The following is a 16,606-nucleotide window of genomic DNA, read 5'->3' on the forward strand; positions in this document are numbered from 1 at the left end:
TAAATTCCGAATTCGCCGAAAAAGGGGTGCAACACGAGGACTTCCCAGGAGGTCACCCATCCTAGTACTACTCTCGCCCAAGCACGCTTAACTGCGGAGTTCTGATGGGATCCGGTGCATTAGTGCTGGTATGATCGCACCCATTTACTTAGAGCGTTAATTTTTATTTATACCCTTTCCAGCCCCTGATTTCTTTTAAAATGCCGTAACTTTGCGCCCGATCGCCCGAACTAAACATTTTTTTTCTTTCAAATTGGTTAGTTTTTCGGGATCTACGCGTCTCAAATCAAAATAACCAAAAACAAAAATAAATTCCGAATTCGCCGAAAAAGGGGTGCAACACGAGGACTTCCCAGGAGGTCACCCATCCTAGTACTACTCTCGCCCAAGCACGCTTAACTGCGGAGTTCTGATGGGATCCGGTGCATTAGTGCTGGTATGATCGCACCCATTTACTTAGAGCGTTAATTTTTATTTATACCCTTTCCAACCCCTGATTTCTTTTAAAATGCCGTAACTTTGCGCCCGATCGACCGAACTAAACATTTTTTTCTTTCAAATTGGTTAGTTTTTCGGGATCTACGCGTCTCAAATCAAAATAACCAAAAACAAAAATAAATTCCGAATTCGCCGAAAAAGGGGTGCAACACGAGGACTTCCCAGGAGGTCACCCATCCTAGTACTACTCTCGCCCAAGCACGCTTTACTGCGGAGTTCTGATGGGATCCGGTACATTAGTGTTGGTATGATCGCACCCATTTACTTAGAGCGTTAATTTTTATTTATACCCTTTCCGGTCCCTGATTTCTTTTAAAATGCCGTAACTTTGCGCCCGATCGCCCGAACTAAACATTTTTTTTCTTTCAAATTGGTTAGTTTTTCGGGATCTACGCGTCTCAAATCAAAATAACCAAAAACAAAAATAAATTCCGAATTCGCCGAAAAAGGGGTGCAACACGAGGACTTCCCAGGAGGTCACCCATCCTAGTACTACTCTCGCCCAAGCACGCTTAACTGCGGAGTTCTGATGGGATCCGGTGCATTAGTGCTGGTATGATCGCACCCATTTACTTAGAGCGTTAATTTTTATTTATACCCTTTCCAGCCCCTGATTTCTTTAAAAATGTCGTAACTTTGCGCCCGATCGCCCGAACTAAACATTTTTTTTCTTTCAAATTGGTTAGTTTTTCGGGATCTACGCGTCTCAAATCAAAATAACCAAAAACAAAAATAAATTCCGAATTCGCCGAAAAAGGGGTGCAACACGAGGACTTCCCAGGAGGTCACCCATCCTAGTACTACTCTCGCCCAAGCACGCTTAACTGCGGAGTTCTGATGGGATCCGGTGCATTAGTGCTGGTATGATCAAACCCATTTACTTAGAGCGTTAATTTTTATTTATACCCTTTCCAGCCCCTGATTTCTTTAAAAATGCCGTAACTTTGCGCCCGATCGCCCGAACTAAACATTTTTTTTCTTTCAAATTGGTTAGTTTTTCGGGATCTACGCGTCTCAAATCAAAATAACCAAAAACAAAAATAAATTCCGAATTCGCCGAAAAAGGGGTGCAACACGAGGACTTCCCAGGAGGTCACCCATCCTAGTACTACTCTCGCCCAAGCACGCTTAACTGCGGAGTTCTGATGGGATCCGGTGCATTAGTGCTGGTATGATCAAACCCATTTACTTAGAGCGTTAATTTTTATTTATACCCTTTCCAGCCCCTGATTTCTTTAAAAATGCCGTAACTTTGCGCCCGATCGCCCGAACTAAACATTTTTTTTCTTTCAAATTGGTTAGTTTTTCGGGATCTACGCGTCTCAAATCAAAATAACCAAAAACAAAAATAAATTCCGAATTCGCCGAAAAAGGGGTGCAACACGAGGACTTCCCAGGAGGTCACCCATCCTAGTACTACTCTCGCCCAAGCACGCTTAACTGCGGAGTTCTGATGGGATCCGGTGCATTAGTGCTGGTATGATCGCACCCATTTACTTAGAGCGTTAATTTTTATTTATACCCTTTCTGGCCCCTGATTTCTTTTAAAATGCCGTAACTTTGCGCCCGATCGCCCGAACTAAACATTTTTTTTCTTTCAAATTGGTTAGTTTTTCGGGATCTACGCGTCTCAAATCAAAATAACCAAAAACAAAAATAAATTCCGAATTCGCCGAAAAAGGGGTGCAACACGAGGACTTCCCAGGAGGTCACCCATCCTAGTACTACTCTCGCCCAAGCACGCTTAACTGCGGAGTTCTGATGGGATCCGGTGCATTAGTGCTGGTATGATCGCACCCATTTACTTAGAGCGTTAATTTTTATTTATACCCTTTCCAGCCCCTGATTTCTTTTAAAATGCCGTAACTTTGCGCCCGATCGCCCGAACTAAACATTTTTTTCTTTCAAATTGGTTAGTTTTTCGGGATCTACGCGTCTCAATTCAAAATAACCAAAAACAAAAATAAATTCCGAATTCGCCGAAAAGGGGGTGCAACACGAGGACTTCCCAGGAGGTCACCCATCCTAGTACTACTCTCGCCCAAGCAAGCTTAACTGCGGAGTTCTGATGGGATCCGGTGCATTAGTGCTGGTATGATCGCACCCATTTACTTAGAGCGTTAATTTTTATTTATACCCTTTCCAGCCCCTGATTTCTTTTAAAATGCCGTAACTTTGCGCCCGATCGCACGAACTAAACATTTTTTTCTTTCGAATTGGTTAGTTTTTCGGGATCTACGCGTCTCAAATAAAAATAACCAAAAACAAAAATAAATTCCGAATTCGCCGAAAAGGGGGTGCAACACGAGGACTTCCCAGGAGGTCACCCATCCTAGTACTACTCTCGCCCAAGCACGCTTAACTGCGGAGTTTTGATGGGATCCGGTGCATTAGTGCTGGTATGATCGCACCCATTTACTTAGAGCGTTAATTTTTATTTATACCCTTTCCAGCCCCTGATTTCTTTTAAAATGCCGTAACTTTGCGCCGGATCGCCCGAACTAAACATTTTTTTCTTTCAAATTGGTTAGTTTTTCGGGATCTACGCGTCTCAAATAAAAATAACCAAAAACAAAAATAAATTCCGAATTCGCCGAAAAAGGGGTGCAACACGAGGACTTCCCAGGAGGTCACCCATCCTAGTACTACTCTCGCCCAAGCACGCTTAACTCAGAGTTCTGATGGGATCCGGTGCATTAGTGCTGGTATGATCGCACCCATTTACTTAGAGCGTTAATTTTTATTTATACCCTTTTCCAGCCCCTGATTTCTTTTAAAATGCCGTAACTTTGCGCCCGATCGCCCGAACTAAACATTTTTTTCTTTCAAATTGGTTAGTTTTTCGGGATCTACGCGTCTCAAATCAAAATAACCAAAAACAAAAATAAATTCCGAATTCGCCGAAAAAGGGGTGCAACACGAGGACTTCCCAGGAGGTCACCCATCCTAGTACTACTCTCGCCCAAGCACGCTTAACTGCGGAGTTCTGATGGGATCCGGTGCATTAGTGCTGGTATGATCGCACCCATTTACTTAGAGCGTTAATTTTTATTTATACCCTTTCCAGCCCCTGATTTCTTTTAAAATGCCGTAACTTTGCGCCCGATCGCCCGAACTAAACATTATTTTTCTTTCAAATTGGTTAGTTTTTCGGGATCTACGCGTCTCAAATCAAAATAACCAAAAACAAAAATAAATTCCGAATTCGCCGAAAAAGGGGTGCAACACGAGGACTTCCCAGGAGGTCACCCATCCTAGTACTACTCTCGCCCAAGCACGCTTAACTGCGGAGTTCTGATGGGATCCGGTGCATTAGTGCTGGTATGATCGCACCCATTTACTTAGAGCGTTAATTTTTATTTATACCCTTTCCAGCCCCTGATTTCTTTTAAAATGCCGTAACTTTGCGCCCGATCGCCCGAACTAAACATTATTTTTCTTTCAAATTGGTTAGTTTTTCGGGATCTACGCGTCTCAAATCAAAATAACCAAAAACAAAAATAAATTCCGAATTCGCCGAAAAAGGGGTGCAACATGAGGACTTCCCAGGAGGTCACCCATCCTAGTACTACTCTCGCCCAAGCACGCTTCACTGCGGAGTTCTGATGGGATCCGGTGCATTAGTGCTGGTATGATCGCACCCATTTACTTAGAGCGTTAATTTTTATTTATACCCTTTCCAGCCCCTGATTTCTTTTAAAATGCCGTAACTTTGGGCCCGATCGCCCGAACTAAACATTTTTTTTCTTTCGAATCGGTTAGTTTTTCGGGATCTACGCGTCTCAAATCAAAATAACCAAAAACAAAAATAAATTCCGAATTCGCCGAAAAAGGGGTGCAACACGAGGACTTCCCAGGAGGTCACCCATCCTAGTACTACTCTCGCCCAAGCACGCTTAACTGCAGAGTTCTGATGGGATCCGGTGCATTAGTGCTGGTATGATCGCACCCATTTACTTAGAGCGTTAATTTTTATTTATACCCTTTCCAGCCCCTGATTTCTTTTAAAATGCCGTAACTTTGCGCCCGATCGCCCGAACTAAACATTTTTTTCTTTCGAATTGGTTAGTTTTTCGGGATCTACGCGTCTCCAATCAAAATAACCAAAAACAAAAATAAATTCCGAATTCGCCGAAAAGGGGGTGCAACACGAGGACTTCCCAGGAGGTCACCCATCCTAGTACTACTCTCGCCCAAGCACGCTGAACTGCGGAGTTCTGATGGGATCCGGTGCATTAGTGCTGGTATGATCGCACCCATTTACTTAGAGCGTTAATTTTTATTTATACCCTTTCCAGCCCCTGATTTCTTTTAAAATGCCGTAACTTTGCGCCCGATCGCCCGAACTAAACATTTTTTTCTTTCGAATTGGTTAGTTTTTCGGGATCTACGCGTCTCAAATCAAAATAACCAAAAACAAAAATAAATTCCGAATTCGCCGAAAAGGGGGTGCAACACGAGGACTTCGCAGGAGGTCACCCATCCTAGTACTACTCTCGCCCAAGCACGCTTAACTGCGGAGTTCTGATGGGATCCGGTGCATTAGTGCTGGTATGATCGCACCCATTTACTTAGAGCGTTAATTTTTATTTATACCCTTTCCAGCCCCTGATTTCTTTTAAAATGCCGTAACTTTGCGCCCGATCGCCCGAACTAAACATTTTTTTCTTTCGAATTGGTTAGTTTTTCGGGATCTACGCGTCTCCAATCAAAATAACCAAAAACAAAAATAAATTCCGAATTCGCCGAAAAGGGGGTGCAACACGAGGACTTCCCAGGAGGTCACCCATCCTAGTACTACTCTCGCCCAAGCACGCTTAACTGCGGAGTTCTGATGGGATCCGGTGCATTAGTGCTGGTATGATCGCACCCATTTACTTAGAGCGTTAATTTTTATTTATACCCTTTCCAGCCCCTGATTTCTTTTAAAATGCCGTAACTTTGCGCCCGATCGCCCGAACTAAACATTTTTTTCTTTCGAATTGGTTAGTTTTTCGGGATCTACGCGTCTCCAATCAAAATAACCAAAAACAAAATTAAATTCCGAATTCGCCGAAAAGGGAGTGCAACACGAGGACTTCCCAGGAGGTCACCCATCCTAGTACTACTCTCGCCCAAGCACGCTTAACTGCGGAGTTCTGATGGGATCCGGTGCATTAGTGCTGGTATGATCGCACCCATTTACTTAGAGCGTTAATTTTTATTTATACCCTTTCCAGCCCCTGATTTCTTTTAAAATGCCGTAACTTTGCGCCCGATCGCCCGAACTAAACATTTTTTTCTTTCAAATTGGTTAGTTTTTCAGGATCTACGCGTCTCAAATCAAAATAACCAAAAACAAAATTAAATTCCGAATTCGCCGAAAAGGGGGTGCAACACGAGGACTTCCCAGGAGGTCACCCATCCTAGTACTACTCTCGCCCAAGCACGCTTAACTGCGGAGTTCTGATGGGATCCGGTGCATTAGTGCTGGTATGATCGCACCCATTTACTTAGAGCGTTAATTTTTATTTATACCCTTTCCAGCCCCTGATTTCTTTTAAAATGCCGTAACTTTGCGCCCGATCGCCCGAACTAAACATTTTTTTCTTTCAAATTGGTTAGTTTTTCGGGATCTACGCGTCTCAAATCAAAATAACCAAAAACAAAAATAAATTCCGAATTCGCCGAAAAGGGGGTGCAACACGAGGACTTCCCAGGAGGTCACCCATCCTAGTACTACTCTCGCCCAAGCACGCTTAACTGCGGAGTTCTGATGGGATCCGGTGCATTAGTGCTGGTATGATCGCACCCATTTACTTAGAGCGTTAATTTTTATTTATACCCTTTCCAGCCCCTGATTTCTTTTAAAATGCCGTAACTTTGCGCCCGATCGCCCGAACTAAACATTTTTTTCTTTCAAATTGGTTAGTTTTTCGGGATCTACGCGTCTCAAATCAAAATAACCAAAAACAAAATTAAATTCCGAATTCGCCGAAAAGGGGGTGCAACACGAGGACTTCCCAGGAGGTCACCCATCCTAGTACTACTCTCGCCCAAGCACGCTTAACTGCGGAGTTCTGATGGGATCCGGTGCATTAGTGCTGGTATGATCGCACCCATTTACTTAGAGCGTTAATTTTTATTTATACCCTTTCCAGCCCCTGATTTCTTTTAAAATGCCGTAACTTTGCGCCCGATCGCCCGAACTAAACATTTTTTTCTTTCGAATTGGTTAGTTTTTCGGGATCTACGCGTCTCAAATCAAAATAACCAAAAACAAAAATAAATTCCGAATTCGCCGAAAAGGGGATGCAACACGAGGACTTCCCAGGAGGTCACCCATCCTAGTACTACTCTCGCCCAAGCACGCTTAACTGCGGAGTTCTGATGGGATCCGGTGCATTAGTGCTGGTATGATCGCACCCATTTACTTAGAGCGTTAATTTTTATTTATACCCTTTCCAGCCCCTGATTTCTTTTAAAATGCCGTAACTTTGCGCCCGATCGCCCGAACTAAACATTTTTTTCTTTCGAATTGGTTAGTTTTTCGGGATCTACGCGTCTCAAATCAAAATAACCAAAAACAAAAATAAATTCCGAATTCGCCGAAAAGGGGGTGCAACACGAGGACTTCCCAGGAGGTCACCCATCCTAGTACTACTCTCGCCCAAGCACGCTTAACTGCGGAGTTCTGATGGGATCTGGTGCATTAGTGCTGGTATGATCGCACCCATTTACTTAGAGCGTTAATTTTTATTTATACCCTTTCCAGCCCCTGATTTCTTTTAAAATGCCGTAACTTTGCGCCCGATCGCCCGAACTAAACATTTTTTTCTTTCGAATTGGTTAGTTTTTCGGGATCTACGCGTCTCAAATCAAAATAACCAAAAACAAAAATCAATTCCGAATTCGCCGAAAAGGGGGTGCAACACGAGGACTTCCCAGGAGGTCACCCATCCTAGTACTACTCTCGCCCAAGCACGCTTAACTGCGGAGTTCTGATGGGATCCGGTGCATTAGTGCTGGTATGATCGCACCCATTTACTTAGAGCGTTAATTTTTATTTATACCCTTTCCAGCCCCTGATTTCTTTTAAAATGCCGTAACTTTGCGCCCGATCGCCCGAACTAAACATTTTTTTCTTTCAAATTGGTTAGTTTTTCGGGATCTACGCGTCTCAAATCAAAATAACCAAAAACAAAAATAAATTCCGAATTCGCCGAAAAGGGGGTGCAACACGAGGACTTCCCAGGAGGTCACCCATCCTAGTACTACTCTCGCCCAAGCACGCTTAACTGCGGAGTTCTGATGGGATCCGGTGCATTAGTGCTGGTATGATCGCACCCATTTACTTAGAGCGTTAATTTTTATTTATACCCTTTCCAGCCCCTGATTTCTTTTAAAATGCCGTAACTTTGCGCCCGATCGCCCGAACTAAACATTTTTTTCTTTCAAATTGGATAGTTTTTCGGGATCTACGCGTCTCAAATCAAAATAACCAAAAACAAAAATCAATTCCGAATTCGCCGAAAAGGGGGTGCAACACGAGGACTTCCCAGGAGGTCACCCATCCTAGTACTACTCTCGCCCAAGCACGCTTAACTGCGGAGTTCTGATGGGATCCGGTGCATTAGTGCTGGTATGATCGCACCCATTTACTTAGAGCGTTAATTTTTATTTATACCCTTTCCAGCCCCTGATTTCTTTTAAAATGCCGTAACTTTGCGCCCGATCGCCCGAACTAAACATTTTTTTCTTTCAAATTGGTTAGTTTTTCGGGATCTACGCGTCTCAAATCAAAATAACCAAAAACAAAAATAAATTCCGAATTCGCCGAAAAGGGGGTGCAACACGAGGACTTCCCAGGAGGTCACCCATCCTAGTACTACTCTCGCCCAAGCACGCTTAACTGCGGAGTTCTGATGGGATCCGGTGCATTAGTGCTGGTATGATCGCACCCATTTACTTAGAGCGTTAATTTTTATTTATACCCTTTCCAGCCCCTGATTTCTTTTAAAATGCCGTAACTTTGCGCCCGATCGCCCGAACTAAACATTTTTTTCTTTCAAATTGGTTAGTTTTTCGGGATCTACGCGTCTCAAATCAAAATAACCAAAAACAAAAATAAATTCCGAATTCGCCGAAAAGGGGGTGCAACACGAGGACTTCCCAGGAGGTCACCCATCCTAGTACTACTCTCGCCCAAGCACGCTTAACTGCGGAGTTCTGATGGGATCCGGTGCATTAGTGCTGGTATGATCGCACCCATTTACTTAGAGCGTTAATTTTTATTTATACCCTTTCCAGCCCCTGATTTCTTTTAAAATGCCGTAACTTTGCGCCCGATCGCCCGAACTAAACATTTTTTTCTTTCAAATTGGATAGTTTTTCGGGATCTACGCGTCTCAAATCAAAATAACCAAAAACAAAAATAAATTCCGAATTCGCCGAAAAGGGGGTGCAACACGAGGACTTCCCAGGAGGTCACCCATCCTAGTACTACTCTCGCCCAAGCACGCTTAACTGCGGAGTTCTGATGGGATCCGGTGCATTAGTGCTGGTATGATCGCACCCATTTACTTAGAGCGTTAATTTTTATTTATACCCTTTCCAGCCCCTGATTTCTTTTAAAATGCCGTAACTTTGCGCCCGATCGCCCGAACTAAACATTTTTTTCTTTCAAATTGGTTAGTTTTTCGGGATCTACGCGTCTCAAATCAAAATAACCAAAAACAAAAATAAATTCCGAATTCGCCGAAAAGGGAGTGCAACACGAGGACTTCCCAGGAGGTCACCCATCCTAGTACTACTCTCGCCCAAGCACGCTTAACTGCGGAGTTCTGATGGGATCCGGTGCATTAGTGCTGGTATGATCGCACCCATTTACTTAGAGCGTTAATTTTTATTTATACCCTTTCCAGCCCCTGATTTCTTTTAAAATGCCGTAACTTTGCGCCCGATCGCCCGAACTAAACATTTTTTTCTTTCAAATTGGTTAGTTTTTCGGGATCTACGCGTCTCAAATCAAAATAACCAAAAACAAAAATAAATTCCGAATTTGCCGAAAAGGGGGTGCAACACGAGGACTTCCCAGGAGGTCACCCATCCTAGTACTACTCTCGCCCAAGCACGCTTAACTGCGGAGTTCTGATGGGATCCGGTGCATTAGTGCTGGTATGATCGCACCCATTTACTTAGAGCGTTAATTTTTATTTATACCCTTTCCAGCCCCTGATTTCTTTTAAAATGCCGTAACTTTGCGCCCGATCGCCCGAACTAAACATTTTTTTCTTTCAAATTGGTTAGTTTTTCGGGATCTACGCGTCTCAAATCAAAATAACCAAAAACAAAAATAAATTCCGAATTCGCCGAAAAGGGAGTGCAACACGAGGACTTCCCAGGAGGTCACCCATCCTAGTACTACTCTCGCCCAAGCACGCTTAACTGCGGAGTTCTGATGGGATCCGGTGCATTAGTGCTGGTATGATCGCACCCATTTACTTAGAGCGTTAATTTTTATTTATACCCTTTCCAGCCCCTGATTTCTTTTAAAATGCCGTAACTTTGCGCCCGATCGCCCGAACTAAACATTTTTTTCTTTCAAATTGGTTAGTTTTTCGGGATCTACGCGTCTCAAATCAAAATAACCAAAAACAAAAATAAATTCCGAATTTGCCGAAAAGGGGGTGCAACACGAGGACTTCCCAGGAGGTCACCCATCCTAGTACTACTCTCGCCCAAGCACGCTTAACTGCGGAGTTCTGATGGGATCCGGTGCATTAGTGCTGGTATGATCGCACCCATTTACTTAGAGCGTTAATTTTTATTTATACCCTTTCCAGCCCCTGATTTCTTTTAAAATGCCGTAACTTTGCGCCCGATCGCCCGAACTAAACATTTTTTTCTTTCAAATTGGTTAGTTTTTCGGGATCTACGCGTCTCAAATCAAAATAACCAAAAACAAAAATAAATTCCGAATTCGCCGAAAAGGGAGTGCAACACGAGGACTTCCCAGGAGGTCACCCATCCTAGTACTACTCTCGCCCAAGCACGCTTAACTGCGGAGTTCTGATGGGATCCGGTGCATTAGTGCTGGTATGATCGCACCCATTTACTTAGAGCGTTAATTTTTATTTATACCCTTTCCAGCCCCTGATTTCTTTTAAAATGCCGTAACTTTGCGCCCGATCGCCCGAACTAAACATTTTTTTCTTTCAAATTGGATAGTTTTTCGGGATCTACGCGTCTCAAATCAAAATAACCAAAAACAAAAATAAATTCCGAATTTGCCGAAAAGGGGGTGCAACACGAGGACTTCCCAGGAGGTCACCCATCCTAGTACTACTCTCGCCCAAGCACGCTTAACTGCGGAGTTCTGATGGGATCCGGTGCATTAGTGCTGGTATGATCGCACCCATTTACTTAGAGCGTTAATTTTTATTTATACCCTTTCCAGCCCCTGATTTCTTTTAAAATGCCGTAACTTTGCGCCCGATCGCCCGAACTAAACATTTTTTTCTTTCAAATTGGATAGTTTTTCGGGATTTACGCGTCTCAAATCAAAATAACCAAAAACAAAAATAAATTCCGAATTCGCCGAAAAAGGGGTGCAACACGAGGACTTCCCAGGAGGTCACCCATCCTAGTACTACTCTCGCCCAAGCACGCTTAACTGCGGAGTTCTGATGGGATCCGGTGCATTAGTGCTGGTATGATCGCACCCATTTACTTAGAGCGTTAATTTTTATTTATACCCTTTCCAGCCCCTGATTTCTTTTAAAATGCCGTAACTTTGCGCCCGATCGCCCGAACTAAACATTTTTTTCTTTCAAATTGGTTAGTTTTTCGGGATCTACGCGTCTCAAATCAAAATAACCAAAAACAAAAATAAATTCCGAATTCGCCGAAAAAGGGGTGCAACACGAGGACTTCCCAGGAGGTCACCCATCCTAGTACTACTCTCGCCCAAGCACGCTTAACTGCGGAGTTCTGATGGGATCCGGTGCATTAGTGCTGGTATGATCGCACCCATTTACTTAGAGCGTTAATTTTTATTTATACCCTTTCCAGCCCCTGATTTCTTTTAAAATGCCGTAACTTTGCGCCCGATCGCCCGAACTAAACATTTTTTTCTTTCAAATTGGTTAGTTTTTCGGGATCTACGCGTCTCAAATCAAAATAACCAAAAACAAAAATAAATTCCGAATTCGCCGAAAAAGGGGTGCAACACGAGGACTTCCCAGGAGGTCACCCATCCTAGTACTACTCTCGCCCAAGCACGCTTAACTGCGGAGTTCTGATGGGATCCGGTGCATTAGTGCTGGTATGATCGCACCCATTTACTTAGAGCGTTAATTTTTATTTATACCCTTTCCAGCCCCTGATTTCTTTTAAAATGCCGTAACTTTGCGCCCGATCGCCCGAACTAAACATTTTTTTCTTTCAAATTGGTTAGTTTTTCGGGATCTACGCGTCTCAAATCAAAATAACCAAAAACAAAAATAAATTCCGAATTCGCCGAAAAAGGGGTGCAACACGAGGACTTCCCAGGAGGTCACCCATCCTAGTACTACTCTCGCCCAAGCACGCTTAACTGCGGAGTTCTGATGGGATCCGGTGCATTAGTGCTGGTATGATCGCACCCATTTACTTAGAGCGTTAATTTTTATTTATACCCTTTCCAGCCCCTGATTTCTTTTAAAATGCCGTAACTTTGCGCCCGATCGCCCGAACTAAACATTTTTTTCTTTCAAATTGGTTAGTTTTTCGGGATCTACGCGTCTCAAATCAAAATAACCAAAAACAAAAATAAATTCCGAATTCGCCGAAAAAGGGGTGCAACACGAGGACTTCCCAGGAGGTCACCCATCCTAGTACTACTCTCGCCCAAGCGCGCTTAACTGCGGAGTTCTGATGGGATCCGGTGCATTAGTGCTGGTATGATCGCACCCATTTACTTAGAGCGTTAATTTTTATTTATACCCTTTCCAGCCCCTGATTTCTTTTAAAATGCCGTAACTTTGCGCCCGATCGCCCGAACTAAACATTTTTTTCTTTCAAATTGGTTAGTTTTTCGGGATCTACGCGTCTCAAATCAAAATAACCAAAAACAAAAATAAATTCCGAATTCGCCGAAAAAGGGGTGCAACACGAGGACTTCCCAGGAGGTCACCCATCCTAGTACTACTCTCGCCCAAGCGCGCTTAACTGCGGAGTTCTGATAGGATCCGGTGCATTAGTGCTGGTATGATCGCACCCATTTACTTAGAGCGTTAATTTTTATTTATACCCTTTCCAGCCCCTGATTTCTTTTAAAATGCCGTAACTTTGCGCCCGATCGCCCGAACTAAACATTTTTTTCTTTCAAATTGGTTAGTTTTTCGGGATCTACGCGTCTCAAATCAAAATAACCAAAAACAAAAATAAATTCCGAATTCGCCGAAAAAGGGGTGCAACACGAGGACTTCCCAGGAGGTCACCCATCCTAGTACTACTCTCGCCCAAGCGCGCTTAACTGCGGAGTTCTGATGGGATCCGGTGCATTAGTGCTGGTATGATCGCACCCATTTACTTAGAGCGTTAATTTTTATTTATACCCTTTCCAGCCCCTGATTTCTTTTAAAATGCCGTAACTTTGCGCCCGATCGCCCGAACTAAACATTTTTTTCTTTCAAATTGGTTAGTTTTTCGGGATCTACGCGTCTCAAATCAAAATAACCAAAAACAAAAATAAATTCCGAATTCGCCGAAAAAGGGGTGCAACACGAGGACTTCCCAGGAGGTCACCCATCCTAGTACTACTCTCGCCCAAGCGCGCTTAACTGCGGAGTTCTGATGGGATCCGGTGCATTAGTGCTGGTATGATCGCACCCATTTACTTAGAGCGTTAATTTTTATTTATACCCTTTCCAGCCCCTGATTTCTTTTAAAATGCCGTAACTTTGCGCCCGATCGCCCGAACTAAACATTTTTTTCTTTCAAATTGGTTAGTTTTTCGGGATCTACGCGTCTCAAATCAAAATAACCAAAAACAAAAATAAATTCCGAATTCGCCGAAAAAGGGGTGCAACACGAGGACTTCCCAGGAGGTCACCCATCCTAGTACTACTCTCGCCCAAGCGCGCTTAACTGCGGAGTTCTGATGGGATCCGGTGCATTAGTGCTGGTATGATCGCACCCATTTACTTAGAGCGTTAATTTTTATTTATACCCTTTCCAGCCCCTGATTTCTTTTAAAATGCCGTAACTTTGCGCCCGATCGCCCGAACTAAACATTTTTTTCTTTCAAATTGGTTAGTTTTTCGGGATCTACGTGTCTCAAATCAAAATAACCAAAAACAAAAATAAATTCCGAATTCGCCGAAAAAGGGGTGCAACACGAGGACTTCCCAGGAGGTCACCCATCCTAGTACTACTCTCGCCCAAGCGCGCTTAACTGCGGAGTTCTGATGGGATCCGGTGCATTAGTGCTGGTATGATCGCACCCATTTACTTAGAGCGTTAATTTTTATTTATACCCTTTCCAGCCCCTGATTTCTTTTAAAATGTCGTAACTTTGCGCCCGATCGCCCGAACTAAACATTTTTTTCTTTCAAATTGGTTAGTTTTTCGGGATCTACGCGTCTCAAATCAAAATAACCAAAAACAAAAATAAATTCCGAATTCGCCGAAAAAGGGGTGCAACACGAGGACTTCCCAGGAGGTCACCCATCCTAGTACTACTCTCGCCCAAGCGCGCTTAACTGCGGAGTTCTGATGGGATCCGATGCATTAGTGCTGGTATGATCGCACCCATTTACTTAGAGCGTTAATTTTTATTTATACCCTTTCCAGCCCCTGATTTCTTTTAAAATGCCGTAACTTTGCGCCCGATCGCCCGAACTAAACATTTTTTTCTTTCAAATTGGTTAGTTTTTCGGGATCTACGCGTCTCAAATCAAAATAACCAAAAACAAAAATAAATTCCGAATTCGCCGAAAAAGGGGTGCAACACGAGGACTTCCCAGGAGGTCACCCATCCTAGTACTACTCTCGCCCAAGCGCGCTTAACTGCGGAGTTCTGATGGGATCCGGTGCATTAGTGCTGGTATGATCGCACCCATTTACTTAGAGCGTTAATTTTTATTTATACCCTTTCCAGCCCCTGATTTCTTTTAAAATGCCGTAACTTTGCTCCCGATCGCCCGAACTAAACATTTTTTTCTTTCAAATTGGTTAGTTTTTCGGGATCTACGCGTCTCAAATCAAAATAACCAAAAACAAAAATAAATTCCGAATTCGCCGAAAAAGGGGTGCAACACGAGGACTTCCCAGGAGGTCACCCATCCTAGTACTACTCTCGCCCAAGCGCGCTTAACTGCGGAGTTCTGATGGGATCCGGTGCATTAGTGCTGGTATGATCGCACCCATTTACTTAGAGCGTTAATTTTTATTTATACCCTTTCCAGCCCCTGATTTCTTTTAAAATGCCGTAACTTTGCGCCCGATCGCCCGAACTAAACATTTTTTTCTTTCAAATTGGTTAGTTTTTCGGGATCTACGCGTCTCAAATCAAAATAACCAAAAACAAAAATAAATTCCGAATTCGCCGAAAAAGGGGTGCAACACGAGGACTTCCCAGGAGGTCACCCATCCTAGTACTACTCTCGCCCAAGCGCGCTTAACTGCGGAGTTCTGATGGGATCCGGTGCATTAGTGCTGGTATGATCGCACCCATTTACTTAGAGCGTTAATTTTTATTTATACCCTTTCCAGCCCCTGATTTCTTTTAAAATGCCGTAACTTTGCGCCCGATCGCCCGAACTAAACATTTTTTTCTTTCAAATTGGTTAGTTTTTCGGGATCTACGCGTCTCAAATCAAAATAACCAAAAACAAAAATAAATTCCGAATTCGCCGAAAAAGGGGTGCAACACGAGGACTTCCCAGGAGGTCACCCATCCTAGTACTACTCTCGCCCAAGCGCGCTTAACTGCGGAGTTCTGATGGGATCCGATGCATTAGTGCTGGTATGATCGCACCCATTTACTTAGAGCGTTAATTTTTATTTATACCCTTTCCAGCCCCTGATTTCTTTTAAAATGCCGTAACTTTGCGCCCGATCGCCCGAACTAAACATTTTTTTCTTTCAAATTGGTTAGTTTTTCGGGATCTACGCGTCTCAAATCAAAATAACCAAAAACAAAAATAAATTCCGAATTCGCCGAAAAAGGGGTGCAACACGAGGACTTCCCAGGAGGTCACCCATCCTAGTACTACTCTCGCCCAAGCACGCTTAACTGCGGAGTTCTGATGGGATCCGGTGCATTAGTGCTGGTATGATCGCACCCATTTACTTAGAGCGTTAATTTTTATTTATACCCTTTCCAGCCCCTGATTTCTTTTAAAATGCCGTAACTTTGCGCCCGATCGCCCGAACTAAACATTTTTTTCTTTCAAATTGGTTAGTTTTTCGGGATCTACGCGTCTCAAATCAAAACAACCAAAAACAAAAATAAATTCCGAATTCGCCGAAAAAGGGGTGCAACACGAGGACTTCCCAGGAGGTCACCCATCCTAGTACTACTCTCGCCCAAGCGCGCTTAACTGCGGAGTTCTGATGGGATCCGGTGCATTAGTGCTGGTATGATCGCACCCATTTACTTAGAGCGTTAATTTTTATTTATACCCTTTCCAGCCCCTGATTTCTTTTAAAATGCCGTAACTTTGCGCCCGATCGCCCGAACTAAACATTTTTTTCTTTCAAATTGGTTAGTTTTTCGGGATCTACGCGTCTCAAATCAAAATAACCAAAAACAAAAATAAATTCCGAATTCGCCGAAAAAGGGGTGCAACACGAGGACTTCCCAGGAGGTCACCCATCCTAGTACTACTCTCGCCCAAGCACGCTTAACTGCGGAGTTCTGATGGGATCCGGTGCATTAGTGCTGGTATGATCGCACCCATTTACTTAGAGCGTTAATTTTTATTTATACCCTTTCCAGCCCCTGATTTCTTTTAAAATGCCGTAACTTTGCGCCCGATCGCCCGAACTAAACATTTTTTTCTTTCAAATTGGTTAGTTTTTCGGGATCTACGCGTCTCAAATCAAAATAACCAAAAACAAAAATAAATTCCGAATTCGCCGA

The 16,606-nt window shown here is 43.4% G+C and overlaps 54 non-coding genes across 54 annotated transcripts; all 54 read right to left on the reverse strand.

The window, feature by feature from the left end:
• Nucleotides 1–23: 23 nt before the first annotated feature.
• On the reverse strand, nucleotides 24–142 carry LOC145573619 (5S ribosomal RNA). The gene has a single exon (XR_014097601.1). It is a non-coding gene; the product is annotated as a 5S ribosomal RNA (ribosomal RNA).
• A 189-nt stretch (nucleotides 143–331) lies between these two features.
• Nucleotides 332–450, reverse strand: LOC145573620 (5S ribosomal RNA). Its single transcript, XR_014097602.1, has one exon. It is a non-coding gene; the product is annotated as a 5S ribosomal RNA (ribosomal RNA).
• A 188-nt stretch (nucleotides 451–638) lies between these two features.
• On the reverse strand, nucleotides 639–757 carry LOC145573051 (5S ribosomal RNA). Its single transcript, XR_014097165.1, has one exon. It is a non-coding gene; the product is annotated as a 5S ribosomal RNA (ribosomal RNA).
• Nucleotides 758–946: 189 nt separating this feature from the next.
• LOC145573621 (5S ribosomal RNA) lies at nucleotides 947–1,065 on the reverse strand. Its single transcript, XR_014097603.1, has one exon. It is a non-coding gene; the product is annotated as a 5S ribosomal RNA (ribosomal RNA).
• Nucleotides 1,066–1,254: 189 nt separating this feature from the next.
• Nucleotides 1,255–1,373, reverse strand: LOC145573020 (5S ribosomal RNA). Its single transcript, XR_014097136.1, has one exon. It is a non-coding gene; the product is annotated as a 5S ribosomal RNA (ribosomal RNA).
• Nucleotides 1,374–1,562: 189 nt separating this feature from the next.
• LOC145573021 (5S ribosomal RNA) lies at nucleotides 1,563–1,681 on the reverse strand. Its single transcript, XR_014097137.1, has one exon. It is a non-coding gene; the product is annotated as a 5S ribosomal RNA (ribosomal RNA).
• Nucleotides 1,682–1,870: 189 nt separating this feature from the next.
• On the reverse strand, nucleotides 1,871–1,989 carry LOC145573622 (5S ribosomal RNA). The gene has a single exon (XR_014097604.1). It is a non-coding gene; the product is annotated as a 5S ribosomal RNA (ribosomal RNA).
• A 189-nt stretch (nucleotides 1,990–2,178) lies between these two features.
• Nucleotides 2,179–2,297, reverse strand: LOC145573623 (5S ribosomal RNA). The gene has a single exon (XR_014097605.1). It is a non-coding gene; the product is annotated as a 5S ribosomal RNA (ribosomal RNA).
• A 188-nt stretch (nucleotides 2,298–2,485) lies between these two features.
• Nucleotides 2,486–2,604, reverse strand: LOC145572907 (5S ribosomal RNA). Its single transcript, XR_014097030.1, has one exon. It is a non-coding gene; the product is annotated as a 5S ribosomal RNA (ribosomal RNA).
• Nucleotides 2,605–2,792: 188 nt separating this feature from the next.
• On the reverse strand, nucleotides 2,793–2,911 carry LOC145572940 (5S ribosomal RNA). Its single transcript, XR_014097061.1, has one exon. It is a non-coding gene; the product is annotated as a 5S ribosomal RNA (ribosomal RNA).
• Nucleotides 2,912–3,099: 188 nt separating this feature from the next.
• LOC145573042 (5S ribosomal RNA) lies at nucleotides 3,100–3,217 on the reverse strand. Its single transcript, XR_014097157.1, has one exon. It is a non-coding gene; the product is annotated as a 5S ribosomal RNA (ribosomal RNA).
• A 189-nt stretch (nucleotides 3,218–3,406) lies between these two features.
• LOC145573625 (5S ribosomal RNA) lies at nucleotides 3,407–3,525 on the reverse strand. Its single transcript, XR_014097606.1, has one exon. It is a non-coding gene; the product is annotated as a 5S ribosomal RNA (ribosomal RNA).
• Nucleotides 3,526–3,714: 189 nt separating this feature from the next.
• LOC145573626 (5S ribosomal RNA) lies at nucleotides 3,715–3,833 on the reverse strand. Its single transcript, XR_014097607.1, has one exon. It is a non-coding gene; the product is annotated as a 5S ribosomal RNA (ribosomal RNA).
• Nucleotides 3,834–4,022: 189 nt separating this feature from the next.
• LOC145573011 (5S ribosomal RNA) lies at nucleotides 4,023–4,141 on the reverse strand. The gene has a single exon (XR_014097127.1). It is a non-coding gene; the product is annotated as a 5S ribosomal RNA (ribosomal RNA).
• A 189-nt stretch (nucleotides 4,142–4,330) lies between these two features.
• Nucleotides 4,331–4,449, reverse strand: LOC145573991 (5S ribosomal RNA). Its single transcript, XR_014097963.1, has one exon. It is a non-coding gene; the product is annotated as a 5S ribosomal RNA (ribosomal RNA).
• A 188-nt stretch (nucleotides 4,450–4,637) lies between these two features.
• On the reverse strand, nucleotides 4,638–4,756 carry LOC145572924 (5S ribosomal RNA). Its single transcript, XR_014097046.1, has one exon. It is a non-coding gene; the product is annotated as a 5S ribosomal RNA (ribosomal RNA).
• Nucleotides 4,757–4,944: 188 nt separating this feature from the next.
• LOC145573953 (5S ribosomal RNA) lies at nucleotides 4,945–5,063 on the reverse strand. Its single transcript, XR_014097925.1, has one exon. It is a non-coding gene; the product is annotated as a 5S ribosomal RNA (ribosomal RNA).
• A 188-nt stretch (nucleotides 5,064–5,251) lies between these two features.
• On the reverse strand, nucleotides 5,252–5,370 carry LOC145573628 (5S ribosomal RNA). The gene has a single exon (XR_014097609.1). It is a non-coding gene; the product is annotated as a 5S ribosomal RNA (ribosomal RNA).
• Nucleotides 5,371–5,558: 188 nt separating this feature from the next.
• LOC145573907 (5S ribosomal RNA) lies at nucleotides 5,559–5,677 on the reverse strand. The gene has a single exon (XR_014097881.1). It is a non-coding gene; the product is annotated as a 5S ribosomal RNA (ribosomal RNA).
• A 188-nt stretch (nucleotides 5,678–5,865) lies between these two features.
• On the reverse strand, nucleotides 5,866–5,984 carry LOC145573629 (5S ribosomal RNA). The gene has a single exon (XR_014097610.1). It is a non-coding gene; the product is annotated as a 5S ribosomal RNA (ribosomal RNA).
• Nucleotides 5,985–6,172: 188 nt separating this feature from the next.
• On the reverse strand, nucleotides 6,173–6,291 carry LOC145573630 (5S ribosomal RNA). Its single transcript, XR_014097611.1, has one exon. It is a non-coding gene; the product is annotated as a 5S ribosomal RNA (ribosomal RNA).
• Nucleotides 6,292–6,479: 188 nt separating this feature from the next.
• LOC145573631 (5S ribosomal RNA) lies at nucleotides 6,480–6,598 on the reverse strand. Its single transcript, XR_014097612.1, has one exon. It is a non-coding gene; the product is annotated as a 5S ribosomal RNA (ribosomal RNA).
• Nucleotides 6,599–6,786: 188 nt separating this feature from the next.
• LOC145573927 (5S ribosomal RNA) lies at nucleotides 6,787–6,905 on the reverse strand. The gene has a single exon (XR_014097900.1). It is a non-coding gene; the product is annotated as a 5S ribosomal RNA (ribosomal RNA).
• Nucleotides 6,906–7,093: 188 nt separating this feature from the next.
• LOC145574034 (5S ribosomal RNA) lies at nucleotides 7,094–7,212 on the reverse strand. Its single transcript, XR_014098005.1, has one exon. It is a non-coding gene; the product is annotated as a 5S ribosomal RNA (ribosomal RNA).
• Nucleotides 7,213–7,400: 188 nt separating this feature from the next.
• On the reverse strand, nucleotides 7,401–7,519 carry LOC145573632 (5S ribosomal RNA). The gene has a single exon (XR_014097613.1). It is a non-coding gene; the product is annotated as a 5S ribosomal RNA (ribosomal RNA).
• Nucleotides 7,520–7,707: 188 nt separating this feature from the next.
• On the reverse strand, nucleotides 7,708–7,826 carry LOC145573634 (5S ribosomal RNA). The gene has a single exon (XR_014097615.1). It is a non-coding gene; the product is annotated as a 5S ribosomal RNA (ribosomal RNA).
• Nucleotides 7,827–8,014: 188 nt separating this feature from the next.
• Nucleotides 8,015–8,133, reverse strand: LOC145573635 (5S ribosomal RNA). Its single transcript, XR_014097616.1, has one exon. It is a non-coding gene; the product is annotated as a 5S ribosomal RNA (ribosomal RNA).
• Nucleotides 8,134–8,321: 188 nt separating this feature from the next.
• On the reverse strand, nucleotides 8,322–8,440 carry LOC145573636 (5S ribosomal RNA). Its single transcript, XR_014097617.1, has one exon. It is a non-coding gene; the product is annotated as a 5S ribosomal RNA (ribosomal RNA).
• A 188-nt stretch (nucleotides 8,441–8,628) lies between these two features.
• LOC145573637 (5S ribosomal RNA) lies at nucleotides 8,629–8,747 on the reverse strand. The gene has a single exon (XR_014097618.1). It is a non-coding gene; the product is annotated as a 5S ribosomal RNA (ribosomal RNA).
• A 188-nt stretch (nucleotides 8,748–8,935) lies between these two features.
• LOC145573638 (5S ribosomal RNA) lies at nucleotides 8,936–9,054 on the reverse strand. Its single transcript, XR_014097619.1, has one exon. It is a non-coding gene; the product is annotated as a 5S ribosomal RNA (ribosomal RNA).
• Nucleotides 9,055–9,242: 188 nt separating this feature from the next.
• On the reverse strand, nucleotides 9,243–9,361 carry LOC145573908 (5S ribosomal RNA). Its single transcript, XR_014097882.1, has one exon. It is a non-coding gene; the product is annotated as a 5S ribosomal RNA (ribosomal RNA).
• A 188-nt stretch (nucleotides 9,362–9,549) lies between these two features.
• Nucleotides 9,550–9,668, reverse strand: LOC145573640 (5S ribosomal RNA). Its single transcript, XR_014097621.1, has one exon. It is a non-coding gene; the product is annotated as a 5S ribosomal RNA (ribosomal RNA).
• A 188-nt stretch (nucleotides 9,669–9,856) lies between these two features.
• Nucleotides 9,857–9,975, reverse strand: LOC145573909 (5S ribosomal RNA). Its single transcript, XR_014097883.1, has one exon. It is a non-coding gene; the product is annotated as a 5S ribosomal RNA (ribosomal RNA).
• Nucleotides 9,976–10,163: 188 nt separating this feature from the next.
• On the reverse strand, nucleotides 10,164–10,282 carry LOC145573641 (5S ribosomal RNA). Its single transcript, XR_014097622.1, has one exon. It is a non-coding gene; the product is annotated as a 5S ribosomal RNA (ribosomal RNA).
• Nucleotides 10,283–10,470: 188 nt separating this feature from the next.
• On the reverse strand, nucleotides 10,471–10,589 carry LOC145573910 (5S ribosomal RNA). Its single transcript, XR_014097884.1, has one exon. It is a non-coding gene; the product is annotated as a 5S ribosomal RNA (ribosomal RNA).
• A 188-nt stretch (nucleotides 10,590–10,777) lies between these two features.
• On the reverse strand, nucleotides 10,778–10,896 carry LOC145573642 (5S ribosomal RNA). Its single transcript, XR_014097623.1, has one exon. It is a non-coding gene; the product is annotated as a 5S ribosomal RNA (ribosomal RNA).
• A 188-nt stretch (nucleotides 10,897–11,084) lies between these two features.
• On the reverse strand, nucleotides 11,085–11,203 carry LOC145573643 (5S ribosomal RNA). The gene has a single exon (XR_014097624.1). It is a non-coding gene; the product is annotated as a 5S ribosomal RNA (ribosomal RNA).
• A 188-nt stretch (nucleotides 11,204–11,391) lies between these two features.
• On the reverse strand, nucleotides 11,392–11,510 carry LOC145573644 (5S ribosomal RNA). The gene has a single exon (XR_014097625.1). It is a non-coding gene; the product is annotated as a 5S ribosomal RNA (ribosomal RNA).
• A 188-nt stretch (nucleotides 11,511–11,698) lies between these two features.
• On the reverse strand, nucleotides 11,699–11,817 carry LOC145573645 (5S ribosomal RNA). The gene has a single exon (XR_014097626.1). It is a non-coding gene; the product is annotated as a 5S ribosomal RNA (ribosomal RNA).
• A 188-nt stretch (nucleotides 11,818–12,005) lies between these two features.
• Nucleotides 12,006–12,124, reverse strand: LOC145573646 (5S ribosomal RNA). Its single transcript, XR_014097627.1, has one exon. It is a non-coding gene; the product is annotated as a 5S ribosomal RNA (ribosomal RNA).
• Nucleotides 12,125–12,312: 188 nt separating this feature from the next.
• Nucleotides 12,313–12,431, reverse strand: LOC145572833 (5S ribosomal RNA). Its single transcript, XR_014096959.1, has one exon. It is a non-coding gene; the product is annotated as a 5S ribosomal RNA (ribosomal RNA).
• A 188-nt stretch (nucleotides 12,432–12,619) lies between these two features.
• LOC145573019 (5S ribosomal RNA) lies at nucleotides 12,620–12,738 on the reverse strand. Its single transcript, XR_014097135.1, has one exon. It is a non-coding gene; the product is annotated as a 5S ribosomal RNA (ribosomal RNA).
• A 188-nt stretch (nucleotides 12,739–12,926) lies between these two features.
• Nucleotides 12,927–13,045, reverse strand: LOC145572834 (5S ribosomal RNA). The gene has a single exon (XR_014096960.1). It is a non-coding gene; the product is annotated as a 5S ribosomal RNA (ribosomal RNA).
• A 188-nt stretch (nucleotides 13,046–13,233) lies between these two features.
• Nucleotides 13,234–13,352, reverse strand: LOC145572835 (5S ribosomal RNA). Its single transcript, XR_014096961.1, has one exon. It is a non-coding gene; the product is annotated as a 5S ribosomal RNA (ribosomal RNA).
• Nucleotides 13,353–13,540: 188 nt separating this feature from the next.
• Nucleotides 13,541–13,659, reverse strand: LOC145572836 (5S ribosomal RNA). The gene has a single exon (XR_014096962.1). It is a non-coding gene; the product is annotated as a 5S ribosomal RNA (ribosomal RNA).
• Nucleotides 13,660–13,847: 188 nt separating this feature from the next.
• On the reverse strand, nucleotides 13,848–13,966 carry LOC145572837 (5S ribosomal RNA). Its single transcript, XR_014096963.1, has one exon. It is a non-coding gene; the product is annotated as a 5S ribosomal RNA (ribosomal RNA).
• A 188-nt stretch (nucleotides 13,967–14,154) lies between these two features.
• LOC145573005 (5S ribosomal RNA) lies at nucleotides 14,155–14,273 on the reverse strand. The gene has a single exon (XR_014097122.1). It is a non-coding gene; the product is annotated as a 5S ribosomal RNA (ribosomal RNA).
• A 188-nt stretch (nucleotides 14,274–14,461) lies between these two features.
• On the reverse strand, nucleotides 14,462–14,580 carry LOC145572838 (5S ribosomal RNA). Its single transcript, XR_014096964.1, has one exon. It is a non-coding gene; the product is annotated as a 5S ribosomal RNA (ribosomal RNA).
• A 188-nt stretch (nucleotides 14,581–14,768) lies between these two features.
• On the reverse strand, nucleotides 14,769–14,887 carry LOC145572839 (5S ribosomal RNA). Its single transcript, XR_014096965.1, has one exon. It is a non-coding gene; the product is annotated as a 5S ribosomal RNA (ribosomal RNA).
• Nucleotides 14,888–15,075: 188 nt separating this feature from the next.
• LOC145572840 (5S ribosomal RNA) lies at nucleotides 15,076–15,194 on the reverse strand. Its single transcript, XR_014096966.1, has one exon. It is a non-coding gene; the product is annotated as a 5S ribosomal RNA (ribosomal RNA).
• A 188-nt stretch (nucleotides 15,195–15,382) lies between these two features.
• On the reverse strand, nucleotides 15,383–15,501 carry LOC145573008 (5S ribosomal RNA). Its single transcript, XR_014097124.1, has one exon. It is a non-coding gene; the product is annotated as a 5S ribosomal RNA (ribosomal RNA).
• Nucleotides 15,502–15,689: 188 nt separating this feature from the next.
• On the reverse strand, nucleotides 15,690–15,808 carry LOC145573647 (5S ribosomal RNA). The gene has a single exon (XR_014097628.1). It is a non-coding gene; the product is annotated as a 5S ribosomal RNA (ribosomal RNA).
• Nucleotides 15,809–15,996: 188 nt separating this feature from the next.
• Nucleotides 15,997–16,115, reverse strand: LOC145572842 (5S ribosomal RNA). Its single transcript, XR_014096968.1, has one exon. It is a non-coding gene; the product is annotated as a 5S ribosomal RNA (ribosomal RNA).
• A 188-nt stretch (nucleotides 16,116–16,303) lies between these two features.
• On the reverse strand, nucleotides 16,304–16,422 carry LOC145573648 (5S ribosomal RNA). Its single transcript, XR_014097629.1, has one exon. It is a non-coding gene; the product is annotated as a 5S ribosomal RNA (ribosomal RNA).
• Between the last annotated feature and the right edge of the window lie 184 nt (nucleotides 16,423–16,606).

Source organism: Chenopodium album, chromosome 12, assembly GCF_948465745.1.
Source record: "Chenopodium album chromosome 12, dcCheAlbu1.1, whole genome shotgun sequence".
Lineage (NCBI taxonomy): Eukaryota > Viridiplantae > Streptophyta > Magnoliopsida > Caryophyllales > Amaranthaceae > Chenopodium > Chenopodium album.